Below are 14,968 nucleotides of genomic sequence, written 5' to 3'. Positions count from 1 at the left end.
GTGAAGGACTCATATGCCATCCAACTTTCTTAGGGATGTCTGCAAAAAAACAAGAAGGAGAGAAGGAAGGAGTTGAGAAATATTGTTAATAATAAGATTTAACAATAAAGCAGGCCAGACGTGGTGGCTCACGCCTGTAATCCCAGCACTTTGGGAGGCTGAGGCAGGAGGATCGCAAGGTCAGGAGTTTGAGACCAGCCTGGCCAACACAGTGAAACCCTGTTTCTACTAAAAAAAAAAAAAAAAAAAAAAAAAATTAGTTGCGTGCGTGGTGGCGCATGCCTGTAGTCCCAGCTACTTGGGAGGCTGAGGCAGAAGAATCGCTTGAACCTGAGAGGCAGAGGTTGCAGTGAGCTGAGACCATGCCATTGCACTCCAGACTGGATGACAGAGTGCGACTTTGTCTCAAGAATAAATAAATAAATAAATAAATGAAGCAGAATTGGAAGTGAACTCAGACAAAAAGCACTTTCCTAATGTTTACCCACCTTTGAGGCTGGGTGCAGTGGCTCACACCTGTAATCCGAGCACTTTGGGAGGCTGAGGTGGGCAGATCACTTGAGGTTAGGAGTTTGAGACCAGCCTGGCCAACATGGTAAAACCCTGTCTCTACTAAAAATACAAATGTGGTGGCCAGCGCCTGTAATCCCAGCTACTCGGGAGGCTGAGGCAGGAGAATCGCTTGAACCCTGGAGGCAGAGGTTGCAGTGAGCTGAGATTGCATCATTGCACTCCAGCCAGGGTGACAGAGCGAGACCCTGTTCAAACAAAACTCTTTAAATGGCCCAAAATATGCATAATGAATTCCCTGTGGTTCCGTTACTCTGTCACTCTAACTGCTTTAGCATATTCCTGTTATTTGCTATCATTCTGATAGAAACCAGCTTTGTTGATATGTAAAATTCAGATGCTTACGTTTACCTTATTGAAAATATACATTGTATTTATTTCACTTTAGATATATTGAAAGCATAGCACAGGCAGGGCTGGACCCTGTGGTTCATGCCTGTAATCTCAGCACTTTGAGAGGCCACGATGAGTGGATCACCTGACGTCAGGAGTTTGAGACCAGCCTGGCCAACATGGTGAAACCTTTTCTCCACTAAAAATACAAAAATTAGCTGAGCATGATGGCACATGCTTGTAATTCCAGTTACTTGGGAGGCTGAGGCAGGAGAATCACTTAAACTGGGGAGGCGGAGCTTGCAGTGAGCTAAGATGGCGCCATTGCACTCCAGCCTGGGTAACAGGGTGAGACTCCCTCTAAAAAAAAAAAAAAGTTCTTTGCTTTTTTCTCGGTTTGACATGTACACTGATGGTGCACAAACAATGGTGATTACGCAGAGTCAGGCAGTGGCACCAAACTGCACTAACAATCATTGCCTCCTTCACCACCACACACTTTTAACATGGTGGTTTAAAAAAAAAGTCCTGATGAATTGATAAATATTAATATTATTAAATCCTAGACATTTTTCCTTTAATGGAAAGTAGCACATAAAGCCCTTCTGCTGCAGATTTCAGTACAATAGTTGTCTCAATAAAAAGCACTTGTGTGATTATGTGAATTATAGCTGAACCACCCACCTCTTTCATAGAACAAGGCCTGTACTTGAAAGAATGACTAACAGATAAATTTGGGTTAATCAGACTTGGGTACTTGGCAGACATTTTCTCAAAAGTCAAAGAAGTGAGTGTGTCCCTTTAAGGAAATCAACTCCTGGTATTCATTGCCAACAATAACATTTAAGGTTTCAAGTGAAAACTGAGTTGATAGCTTCCTTATACTTAAAAGACTGATGAGATATTGTCAAGTGTGATTTTTTTAAATATTGTCTACTGGGTTGTATCGATATTTGGAACATCTGCATAAATATTTTCCAAATGACAATTCGCAATGTTACGAAATCATGCATAGGTAAAAGATCCATTCAGGTAGAGCAAGTGATTTCATGAACAGTATGAAAAGTTTATTGAGAGGATTCAGAGTCTACATTGCAACTAACGTTGAAAAGGCTTGTCAAATATTGGTGTACTATCAAAAAATCATATCCATAATTATCTTTAAAAACTAGGAAAATACTCTTCCCTTTTCCAACTACCTATTTGCATGAGACCAGATTTTTTTCCATATACCTCAATCAAAACAACATATCACAACAGACTGAACGGCATAGCAAATGTAAAAATCAAGTTTTCTTCTATTAAGCAAAACATTAGAGAGATTTGCAAAAACGTAAAACAATGTCACATTTCTCACCAAACTTTTGTTTTGGAAAATGTTATTTTTCATAAGAATTAGGCTTTTTATGTTAGCAGGTAATGGATTGTTCTTTTTCAATAAATAAATAAATACTTTTTTTTTTTTTTGAGACAGAGTCTCCCTCCATCACCCAGGCTAGAGTGCAATGGTGCAGTCTTGGTTCACTGCAACTCCGCTTCCTTGTTTCAAGCAATTCTCCTGCCTCAGCCTCCCAAGTAGCCAGGACTATAGGTGCCACCACGCCTGGCTAGTTTTTTGTATTTTTAACTGAGATGGGGTTTCACCATGTTGGCCAGGCTGATCTCGAACTCCTTCCCTCAAGTGATCTGCCCACCTTGGCCTCCTAAAGTGCTAGGATTACAGTGGTGAGTCACCATACTCAGCCAATAAACACATAAAGTTTTTTGGTTTTAATTGTTAATACAGTAAATATCAATAAATATATATGACATGAATAAAAACTCTTTGACCTATAATAAATTTTATGAGTGTAAAGGGGTTCAGAGACCAAATGTTTGAGATCCACTGAATATGGTAATTATCTCCATTAAAAAACATTTTTTTGAGATGGAGTCCGTTCTGTCACCAGGCTGCAGTGCAGTGGCCTGATCTCGTCTCATAGCAACATGCACCTCCTGGGTTCAAGCAATTCTCCTCCCTCAGCCTCCAGAGTAGCTGGGACTACAGGCACCTGCCACCACGCCCAGCTAAGTTTATTTTTAGTAGAGACGGGGATTTCACCATATTGGCCAGTCTAGTCTCAAACTCCTGAGCTTGCGACTCGCTCACCTCAGCCTCCCAAAGTGCCGGGATTATAGGCATGAGCTACCACGCCTAGCCAATTACCTCCATTTTACAAACAGAGAAGCTGAGGTTCAGGGAGGCAAAGCGACTTTTCATCAGTCTCTCAACCAGTGGATGGCAAACCCAGATTTGAATTCTGCTGATTTCAAAGCCCATGTTCTTTCCCACTGCTCTCCACTTTTTGTTTTTTCAAGAATCATTTTGGACATTCAAGAATCATTGGAACAAATGCAGGAATGCTGCTTTGCAGCTTTCAAAAGGCTTTCACTTCCGTTATCTGCTCTGATGATCACAACAGCCTGGAGAGGTTGAAATTATTTGCATTCTTTCTGAATAGGCAGGGATACTGAGGCTCAGAGAGGTGTAATGTCTTTGCCCAAGGCCCTACTGGGAGGAGCTCAACTGGCAAATAGCAAAGAGGAAGAATGAAGAGGAAATGGCTGATCTGACGGTAGAACTTGCCTTCTTCAGGCCATTCTGTGGTGACTGAATAAGTGTATCCATCCATACAGGTCTCATGTCATCCTGTGTTATTTATTTGAAATGTGCTTAACAATTGGAGTCAGGTCAATTTAGAAATCTTTTTTTTTTTTTTTTTTTTTTTTTTTTTGAGACAGAGTCTTGCTCTGTTGCCCAGGCTGGAGTGCAATGGCGTGGTTGTGGCTCACTGCAACCTCCACCTCCTAGGTTCAGGCGATTCTCCTGTGTCAGCCTTCCAAGTAGCTGGGATTACAGGCGTCCACCACCACGCCCAGTTAATTTTTGTATTTTTAGTAGGGAGGGGGTATCTCCATGTTGGTCAGCCTGGTCTGGAACTACTGACCTCGTGATCCGCCCGCCTTAGCCTCCCAAAGTGCTGGGACTACCGGTGTAAGCCACCTCACCCAGCCTAGAAATTTATATACAAGGAAATTCTAGTGCATTTAGAGAGTGTGGAGACATTGCAAATGTCAGGTTAAATCATCATAACTACTTTTGTCTCCTAGAACCATGATCTGATTCCTAACCACTCAAACAAATCGACTTCCTACATTGAGTGATCCGTGTGTTAAAAACATGACGTTCATGTCATTTGTCTTAGCGTGGACTCCTCAAGACAGTGATTTGGGTTCCATTGATTTGTCTGAGAGAAGGTGTCAGGAAACATGGTGAGAAAGAGAAGTGAGATTGGGAAAGGAACAAAGTCGACAGGACGTGGTGATTCAGGGCGACCACTGTGGACAGCTGGGGCTTAAGACCACTGAGCAAGAGGCTGCATAGAACACACCTTGAAAGTGTCCAGCTGATGAGCAAGGAAGCTGGGCTATTTGTTCACTAGTTCCTGTTCTTTTTAAGACAGGGTCTTACTTTGTCGCTCAGCGAGTGCAGCAGCACAGTCACTGCTCCCTGCAGCCTCAACCTCCCGGGCTCAAGCAATCCTCCCACCTCAGCCTCCCGAGTAGCGGGGACTACAGGCACAGGTTACCATGCCCAGATTATTCATTTATTTTTTGTAGAAATGGTGGGTGGGGGGGGGGGTCTCTCTATGTTGCCCAGGCTGGTCTCGAACTCCTGGCCTTAAGTGATCCCCCTGTCGCGGCCTCCCAAATTGCTGGAATTACAAGCACGAGCCACTGCATCCAACCTTGTCCTTCATTTTTGAGGACTGTTCTAGGAAAGTAACTCTCCAGCACTCCCAACTGCTCACAGGTGGGCAGAGCATGCCCAGAGAGCTCCCACAGGTGGGGAGACTCAGGAAGCCCCCTGCTTATAGGGAGCTATCGAAGGTGATCTTGGGGTTAGCTTAAAGAGAGAAGCAGGGTGCCCACCGCGTGTGCTGCAGCCCTGTGGCCACACCTCTCACATTCAACAAATCCTTGTAGGAGTAACCTCTGTGCCAGACCCTGTCTTGGGCACTGAAGGCACAGATACTAACGATCAACGCAAGCCTTGCCCTCATTGGTTGCCTTGCAGGGAGGCCAGACACACACACCTCTGCACTCAGCACCTAGCTCTGCTGCATGGCTCGCCTGGAAGGCTCCAGCTGATGCAACCCTGGCCAGCCCTTGTACTACAAAAACCGCCCAACCACCTGCCAACCGATAGCGGCCTGCCCGATCCCAATTCCGCTCCCCTGGAGCCAATCAGAGCACCCAGCTGTTGCTCGTTACCCATAGCCACAAAAACCCCACACCCCAGGAAGTCAGCGCTGGCCCCCTTTCCCAGGACCATAGAACCTTGCCTGGGAGCTGAATAACTTGGCATTTAATTTTCTTATACTGGCCTCAGTTTCCTCATTTTAAACTCAGCAATAACCCTTACAAGTGACGCCGAAACCTGGGAGGAGTTCAAGACCCCTCCTGGGGGAAACTGACTCCTCTACCATCAGCTGAACCAGGGAGCCGCCGCCTCTCCGATCCTCTGCAGCCATCACTCGGTAAGACTCCTATTGCCCATAACCCCATCCTCTGCTGCAATCCGAGGAGACCCTGTCCGTAATCGCTGCAGCGTCAGGGACTCCTTCCCGTCTCCAGCTGTGGACCTCACGAAGACGTCCCGGTGCCCCTGCTCGCCTGTTACGGAAGACAGGAATATTGTGCAGACGTCCCTATACTCCTGTCCTTCCCCGTAACCTCTGGTAGTCGGTAGTCGGGTGTTGAGATCCGGGACGCCGTTCCTCACTCCTGACTATCCGGCGACAGAGAGGGAACTATGGGTAATCAGGAGTCCCGCCTAGACCCCAAGTCGCCATTGGGATGTCTAGTCCAAAATTTACCCAAGCTGGGCCTCTCTGTAAAAAAGAAAAGGCTGCTTTTCCTCTCCACCGTGGCCTGGCCCCAGTATCCTCTGGACAACCAGTTCAAGTGGCCACCAGAGGGAACTTTCAATCTTGACATTCTAACCGATTTAGACAATTTCTGTCAAAAAAAAAAAAATGGTAAATGGTCGCAGGTTCCCTACGTTCAAGCCTTCTGGTATCTTCGCTCCCGTCCCACCCTCTGTTCCTCCTGCACCATCGCTCAGGTGCTCCTGGCCAAGGAAACTCCGTCACCGCCCTCGGCCCCTCCACCATCCTCCTCCTTTTCTGACCCCGACCCGCCAGAAGAACTCTCCTTTCCACCCACCCGACCCACTAATTCTCCGCCATATGCGGAACCTCAACCCCCTCCGGCTCCTCCTCTTCCTGGTTCCAACCTGGCCTCTCCTGTTAGTGCTCACACTCGCTCGCGCTGTGCTCCTGACGATGAAACCTCCCTCCTTTGCCCCCTTCTTGAGGTCACCGGAGCACAAGGCATTGTCCAAGTGCATGTTCCCTTCTCCCTCTCGGATCTGTCAGCCATTGAGAAACGCCTAGGGTCATTCTCCACCAATCCTATTGCTTACACCAAAGAATTCCGCTACCTCACCCAGGCTTGACGACCTCACCTGGCATGATACCTATGTAATTCTGTCCTCCACCCTTACTCCAGATGAGCAGCAGTCCCAGAGGCCGACCCTAATTGGAACTATCAAACTGGTCAAGATGGCCGCTGCCGCCGGGACCGAACGCTACAGTGCCTCCTAGCGGGCATGCAAAGCACAGCCCGAAAGGTAGTTAATTATGATAAGTTAAGGGAAATAACTCAGGGTCCTACTGAAAACCCAGCTGCCTTGCTTGACCGATTAACTATTGCTATGATCCTTCATACCTGGCTGGACCCAGCCTCTTTAGCGGGGGCTACAGTTCTAGCCACCCATTTTATCTCTCAGTCAGCGACTGACATTAGAAAGAAACCTAAAAAGGTTGAGGAGGGCCTCCAAACTCCCATATGAGACCTGGCAAACACGGCATTTAAAGCTTTTAATGGCCGAGAGGAAAAGGCTGAGGCCACCCGCCAGCCCTGTCTACAGCAAGAGGTAAGCCTCCAAACCCAAGCTCTTATGGCAGCCCTGAGGCCGGCAACCCACCAGGCGCCTGGTTGGGGGGGTCCATCAAAACCCGCCAAGAACTCCGGAGGCATTCCGCCTGGGCCCTGTTTCAAGTGCAGTCAGGAGGGACACTGGGCACGTCAGTGTCCATGTCCCCAACCATCTACCAAGCCCTGCCCAGACTGCAAGCAGCTTGGACATTGGCACGGTGATTGCCACTCCCGGACTACAGGCCCACCCTCCACACCTCAATGTGGAGGGCAGGCCAGTCCGCAGAAAGCAATCGCATCACTTGAACTTCTCGGCCTTCTGGCCGACTGACACAGCCCGGACTCGAAGACCCCCATCACTCTTGCTGAGCCCAGGGTAACCCTGCAGCTAGCGGGTTTTTATAAGCCTGCATGAGGGAAATTTCCAAAGTGGCTGTAAACCAGATGCTACTTCACCCCTATGTCCGACTCCCGACCGAGGCACCAGCCACCTGACCCTTCTCCCTCACTCCGCCTCTATTCAGCAAAAATTAGCCAGAAAGCAGCAGCGTCCCATATCATCAAAAGGGTCGGAATGTAAGGTCGGTTGCCTCACCGGGAGGCCGGACACACCCACCTCTGCACCCGGCACCCGGCACCCGGCACCCGGCACCCGGCACCCGGCACCCGGCACCCGGCACCTGGCTCTGCACTCGGCACCTAGCTCTGCTGTATGGCTCCCCTGGAAGGCTCCGGGTGATGTAACCCGGCCCAACCCATTGTACTAGAAAAACCCACCCAACAACCAGCCAACCAATAGCGGCCTGCCCCGTTCCAATCCCCCTCCCCTAGAGCCAGTCAGAGCACCCAGCTGTTGCTCGTTACCCATAGCCACAAAAACTCCACACCCCAGGAAGTCAGCGTGACTTCTCTGGCTCCCTTTCCCTGGACCATAGAACCTTGCCTGGGAGCTGAATAAATCGGCATTTAATTTTCTTATACTGGCCTCAGTTTCCTCATTTTAAACTCGGCAATAACTCTTACAGTGACATTGCGAGCGGGCTGACCCCCTTCTCCGCACCCCATTGAGAAAGAAAGAATGGATCGTGGTGTTCTCACAATAGCAACCCATGTTGGTTGAGTGAAGTGATATGAAGCATTTAGAGCTGAAAGACATCTTTTTTCAGACTTAGTCTTGCGCTGTTGCCCAGATGGTAGTGCAGTGGCGCGATGTCAGCTCACTGCAATCTCCACTTCCTGGGTTCAAGCAATTCTCCTGCCTCAGCCTGCCAAGTAGCTGGGACTACAGGCGTGCGCCACCATGCCCAGCTAATTTTTTTGTATTTTTAGTAGAAACGGGATGTCACCATGTTAGCCAGGATGTTCTCGATCTCTTGACCTCATGATCCACCTGCCTCAGCCTCCGAAAGTTCTGGGATTACAGGCATGAGCCACCACGCCTAGCCAAGACTTTTTTTTTTTTTAGATGAGACTACCATGGGCCTGCGTCTGGCATTTTATTTAACAGATACGTGTGTAAGGTTAAAGGTTCAATTAAAAAAAAAAAGATGGAGAAGAGGGGCTCCCAGAAACGGGCAGAAGGAACGCAGTAGACACATAAGAGGTGTGCATCATGATAGGAATTGCAGCTTCTATATTTCTTTGCCGACATTGCAAGATTTTGTAAATGGTCAGGAAAGCCGATGGTGACTGTAGTGTTGATCAAATCAATAGCTACCAGGCGCTTTGAACACATGACGTCGTTTGATTCACATGACAACCCTGATGGTGGGAACTGTTAGCTCCATTTTACAGACGGGGAAACCGGGACTCAGAGAGGTGCGGTGACTTGATCACAGACACGGCTGGCTTACAATTCAAGCCTTTCTAGATCCAAAGTCCTGAGTCTTTTCAGCAAGTCAAATAGCAAAGGGGAAGAGTGAAGAAAGGAAGAGGAAATGGCTAGGAGCGGGAGGAAGAGGGAGATGAAGGGAATGACAGGAATAGGGCAGAAAGGGAGAAGCTTTAGGGAGGGAGCCACCTATTTCCTAATGAGTGTCTTCTCCCCATCCACGAAAAGGCACCCCTCTGGGCCCTTGCAGCACTCTAAGCTCGGCCACAGTTGCATAGTGGGTGTAAAGGGAAGGGCCCTCCGTCCTGGTGATGGCTGAAGCTCTTAGCAGGGTGAGCAGCTCAGTCAGCAGAGTGACAGCTGGCTTTCAGGTGCTCTTTTCCTCCTCACTTGGCAACATTGAGCAGGGACGTGAATCAGAAGAGAAAAAAAAGTGTGGTTTGAAGGTTCAACAGGAAGTAGGAGAGCTCCTCGTAGGGTCTGTTTTTGGAGCTCCCACAAGTAGAATCATGAAGTCTCTCAGTGTCTGGAAGTGACAGGAGAGCATTTTTGGCCCAAGAATTTGGCAGAGAGGAGCCAGACAGCCTCTTATCATTCACACTTCTATCTTCCATCCTTCTTATTCATCCACCCTTCCATCCACCCACTCATTCATGCTTCCCTCTCCTACCGCCCAGCCAGGCATGTATCCCATCCATTCATTTATTCAATTACTCAAAATACTCTTTTAACCCAGTCTGAGCAAGACACTGTTGGATTCTGGAGACCCAGAGGTGACTCAGTTAAGATTCCTGCCCTCTCAGAGCTGACGGTCTGGTGGGGGAGACAGGCATAGTCAAGAATGACTCCAGGAGAAAACGTAAATCACCAGGATCTTCAAAGAGATGCTGAACATAGACACTAGAAGAGGAGAGGAGTGGGGAGGAAGATAAAGAAGAGAAGAAAGGGAGGAAGAAAAAGAACAAGGGGAAGGGAGGAAGAAGGAGAAGGAGGGGGAGGGAAGAGAGGAAGAGGAGGAAGAGGGGAGGAAGGAGAGAGACAGGAAGAAGGAGAATGAGCATACACGTGTATATCACAGTCTTAGAGGAATCATATGAGGGCAGGAAGATACGGTAGAACTATATGGAGGAGGGAACATCTGGACTGGGCTTTGAATAAGAGGTAGGATTCATTAGGGAAATGCAAATCAAAACCACAATGGGGGCCGGGTGAGGTGGCTCATGCCTGTAATCCCAGCACTTTGGGAGGCTGAGGTGGGTGGATTACTTGAGGTCAGGAGTTCCAGACCACCCTTTTCAACATGGTGAAACCCCGTCTCTACTAAAAATACAAAAATTAGCTGGGCGATTACTGGTGGTGGGTGCCTGCAATCCCAGCTACTCAGGAGGCTGAGACAGGAGAATCACTTGACCCCAGGAGGCGGAGGTTGCAGTGAGCTGAGATTGGGCCATTGCACTCCAGAATGGGTGACAAGAGTGAAACTCCGTCTTGAAAAACAAAACAAAACAAAACAAAGCCCACAACGACCCATTAGGATGACTCACACCCATTAGAATGACTACTATCAAAAAAAAAAAAAAACCCCACTCAAAATGAAACAAAATAGGCCGGGCGCGGTGGCTCAAGCCTGTAATCCCAGCACTTTGGGAGGCCGAGGCGGGTGGATCACGAGGTCGAGAGATCGAGACCATCCTGGTCAACATGGTGAAACCCCGTCTCTACTAAAAATACTAAGAAAAAATTAGCTAGGCATGGTGGCGCGTGCCTGTAATCCCACCCACTCAGGAGAATGAGGCAGGAGAATTGCCTGAACCCAGGAGGCAGAGGTTGTGGTGAGCCGAGATGGCGCCATTGCACTCCAGCCTGGGTAACAAGAGGGAAACTCTGTCTCAAAAAAAATAAAATAAAATAAAATAAAATAAAATAAAAAATGAAACAAAATAACACATGTTGGCAAGGATGTGGAACACTTGTGCGCTGCTGCTGGTCATGTAAAACGGCATAGCCACAATGGAAAGAGTACAGCAGTTCCTCAGAAACTAGTAACAGAATATCATACGATCTGGTGATTCCCCTTCTTGGTATGTACCTAAAAGAATTAAAAGCAGGGTCTCAAAAAGATACCTGAATACTCATGTTCACAGCAGTATTATTCACAAAACCAAAATGTGAAAACAACCCAAGCATCCACCAACAGTTGAATGGCTAAACAAAATGTGGTATAAACATACAATAGGAATATTATTCAGCCGTAAAAATGAAGGGAGCCAGGCACCGTGCCTCCGGCCTGTCTGTAGTCTCAGCACTTTGGGAGGGCCTAGGTGGGTGGATTGCTTAAGCCCAGGAGTGTGGGATCAGCCTGGGCAACATGGTGAAACCCTTTCTCCAAGAAAAATGCAAAAATTAGCCAGGCATGATGGTGCACACCTGACCTCCCAGCTACTCGGGAGGCTGAGGTGGGAAGATCACCGGAGCCTGGGAGATCAAGGCTGCAGTGAGGTGTCTTCAAGCCACTGCACTCCGGCTTGGGTTTATTTTTTGTCTCAAAAAATAAAAATAAAAATAAAAATGAAGGAACCTCTGACACGTGCTACAACATGGGTGAACTTAGAGGATATTCTGCTATGGGAAACAGTCGTGAAAAAACAAATACTGGATGATCCTACTTACATGAGGTACCTAGAGTACTCACATACAGGGACAGAAAGTAAAATGGTGCTTGCCAGGATCTAGGGGAGGGGAGAATGGGGAGCTGTTTAGCGTCGACAGAGGGTTCAGTTTTACAAAATGAAAAGAGGTTCAGTTTTGCAAGAGATCGGCTGCACAACAATGTGAATGTACTTAACATTACTGAACTATACACTTAAAAAATGGTTAAGGCCGGGCGCAGTGGCTCAAGCCTGTAATCCCAGCATTTTGGGAGGCCGAGGCGGGTGGATCACGAGGTCAAGAGATCGAGACCATCCTGGTCAACATGGTGGAACCCCGTCTCTACTAAAAATACAAAAAATTAGCTGGGCATGGTGGCGCATGCCTGTAGTTCCAGCTACTCAGGAGGCTGAGGCAGGAGAATTGCTTGACTCCAGGAGGCAGAGGTTGCGGTGAGCTGAGATCGTGCCATTGCACTCCAGCCTGGGTAACAAGAGCGAAACTCTGTCTCAAAAAAAAAAAAAAAAAAAAAAAAAAAGTGGTTAAGATGGGCCGGCCATGGTGGCTCATGCCTGTAATCCCAGTACTTTAGGATGCCGAGGTGGGCGGATCACAAGGTCAGGAGTTCAAGACCAGCCTAGCCAAGATGGTGAAACCCTGTCTTTACTAAAAATACGAAAATTACCCAGCTGTGGTGGTGGGCATCTGTAATGCCAGCTACTAGGGAGGCTGAGACAGGAATTGCTTGAACCCGGGAGTTGGACATTGCAGTGAGCTGAGATCGCACCACTGCATTCCAGCCTGGGAGACAGAGCAAGACTCTGTCTCAAAAAAAAAAAAAAAGATTAAGCAGATAAATTTGCTGGGTGTGGTGGCTCACGCCTGTAATCCCAGCATTTTGGGAGGCTGAGGCGGGCAGATCACCTGAGGTTGGGAGTTCAAGACCAGCCTGACCAACGTGGAGAAACCCTGTCTCTACTAAAAATACAAAATTAGCTGGGCGAGGTGGCACATGCCTGTAATCCCAGCTACTGGGGGGGCTGAGGCAGAGAACTGCTTGAACCCGGGAGGGGGAGGTTGCAGTGAGCTGAGACTCTGCTACTGCACTGCAGCCTGGGAGACAGAGAGACTCCATCTCAAAAAAAAAAAGGTTAAGATGGTAAATTTTATGTTATATATATTTTACCAAAATAAAAAAGAATGGGCAGGATTTAGACATATGGGCATGGGGAAGAAGTAAATTCCAGGCAGAGAGAACATGTTGAGAAAGTCATGGAGGTGAGCAAGATAAAACCAAGCAGAGGGGAGAGAAAGACTCCATTTGCCTGCAGCATAGAAAGGAAAAAAGAGGCTTGGATAAGACACAGCTTCCTTAACGACCTAGGTGGGCGATAGAGAGAGAACGTAGATGGAATTGAGAAGAATGCATGTACAGGACGGATGGTTTAATGAAGAAGACATAGCGTCCACCGCTTCTCAGAGACCCTGCACGGCACCACCCGGAGCCCTGATCAAGTCATCTCAATTTTCTAACCTTTAAGACGGAGATGATAAGACCTGCCTCGTGAGGCTGTTTGTGAACATCAATGGTCATTATGGCTGGAAAAGGGCTTTTTATTCCGGAAAGTCCTGAAGAAGAATAGTCATTGCTATTATTCTGTAGAACAGCTAAGCCCAAAGCAGAAATTAGAGTCTGTTTGGTTGTGAAACTGCTAAACTGGGCATCTTGAGCATGAGTTAGAAATAGTGGAAGTTTTCGTATTGGATTCATGATTGTTGAATAAGAAGTTATTTTTTGCCTTGTTTGTTTTTGGTTTTGTTTTTGGCTTTTGAGACAGAGTGTTGCTCTTTCGCCCAGGCTGGAGCGCCGTGGCGCGATCTCGGCTCACTGCAACCTCCACCTCCCAGGTTCAAGCAATTCTGCCTCAGCCTCCCGGTAGCTGGAATTACAGGCGCCTGCCACCATGCCCGGCTAATTTTTTGTATTTTTAGTGAAGATAGGGTTTTCCCATATTGACCAGGCTGGTCTCAAACTCCTGACCTCAGGTGATCCACCTGCCTCAAGCCTCCCAAAGTGCTGGCATTACAGGGGCGAGCCACTACACCTGGCCAGAAGTTATTTTGGATGTAGAAGAGCCTAGAGAGGGGATTGTGAAGGTACAAAGACTTGGTGGTGAAAGGGACGGTTTTGAGTCATGCACTAGTCAGCTACTGACTACGTAACAGTTCCCAAGCTCAATGGCAAATCAGAAGTCTTGCTTTTTACTCATGAGGCTGTGGCTGTGCTACAGGATTTTCCAGGATTGACTGGATTTGGCTCCAGGCTTCAGGTCAGGTTCAAGTCTGCTCCACATGGCTCTCATTTTGGGGACAGAGGCTACCCTGGGCATACTCTTCTCATGACCAATGTAAGATGCCCAGGAGGCCAAGCAAACAACACAAGTACTTTTAAAGCTCTGGGTGCATCGTAACTGCTAACTTTTCCTCGGCTGAAGCAGGTCACAGGGCCAAATCCCACATCAAGTGGCAACAGATGCCGCCTGCTCTGCTGGGAGGCACTGCAAAGTCTCGTGGCAAAGGGTGTGATTGTGCAGTCTGATTATACACGGAGCGAGTGAAGAGTCAGGGGCAACCCTCCTGTCTTCTACAGATGCCTATGGGAGAGAGATAGGCCCAGAGGCTGAAGGAACTGGGATTTGGATTGATTCAACAAGGCCCTAGGCCGGGGTAGTGCTGCTTCTGGGCTCGTCAGACAAAGAGTGACCCAGAATCCTAGAGTCGGGGAAGGAGGAATCTTACCTACCCCTGGTTCCCATTTCTCCCCTATAGGTTAGAGGGCAGTTTGGACACCTTCAGGGAACAGCAAGGATAATTTTGCTGCGCCTGGTGGCTGAGCTGGCATGAGGAGCACCTCTATATTCTGCAACCTCTTATTCCACCATCTCATTTAACCCTCATTACTCCCTGAGATAATTATTATTACTTCCACTTGGCAGAAGAGGAAATGGAGGCAGGTAGTTATCAAATGGTTAGGCAAGTCACTTAAGCTCTCTGTATCTCAGATTCATCATCCATAAAATAGGGATTAATTAAACTCCCTTACTATAACTTCTTATTAATACAACTACCTTCTAAGCTGTAGCGCCTGGCATGGGGTAGGTACCCAACACATGTTGGCTAGTATATGCTTCATTGTGCGTCTACATTTTTAGTATAAATATGCACTTCATCTTTTGAAACGACTTTATTGAGATACATTTTACATAACATAAAATTCACACATTTCAAATATGCAATCCAATGGCTCTGGTAACTTTGCCTGGCAGTACAACCATCATAAATCAGTTTTAGAACTTCTTTTGTTTTGTTTTGTTTGAGACAGAGTCTTGCTCTGTCTCCCAGGCTGAAGTGCAGTGGCACGATCTCGGCTCACTGCAACCTCCGCCTCCCGGGCTCAAGCAATTCTCCTGCCTCAGCCTCCTGAGCTCCTGGGATTACAGGTACCCGCCACTGCGTCTGGTTAATTTTGGTATTTTTAGTAGA

Source organism: Saimiri boliviensis, chromosome 2, assembly GCF_048565385.1.
Source record: "Saimiri boliviensis isolate mSaiBol1 chromosome 2, mSaiBol1.pri, whole genome shotgun sequence".
NCBI classification, from domain to species: Eukaryota; Metazoa; Chordata; class Mammalia; order Primates; family Cebidae; genus Saimiri; species Saimiri boliviensis.
The sequence above is the reverse complement of the archived record's forward strand: the minus strand, read 5'-3'. Positions refer to the sequence as shown.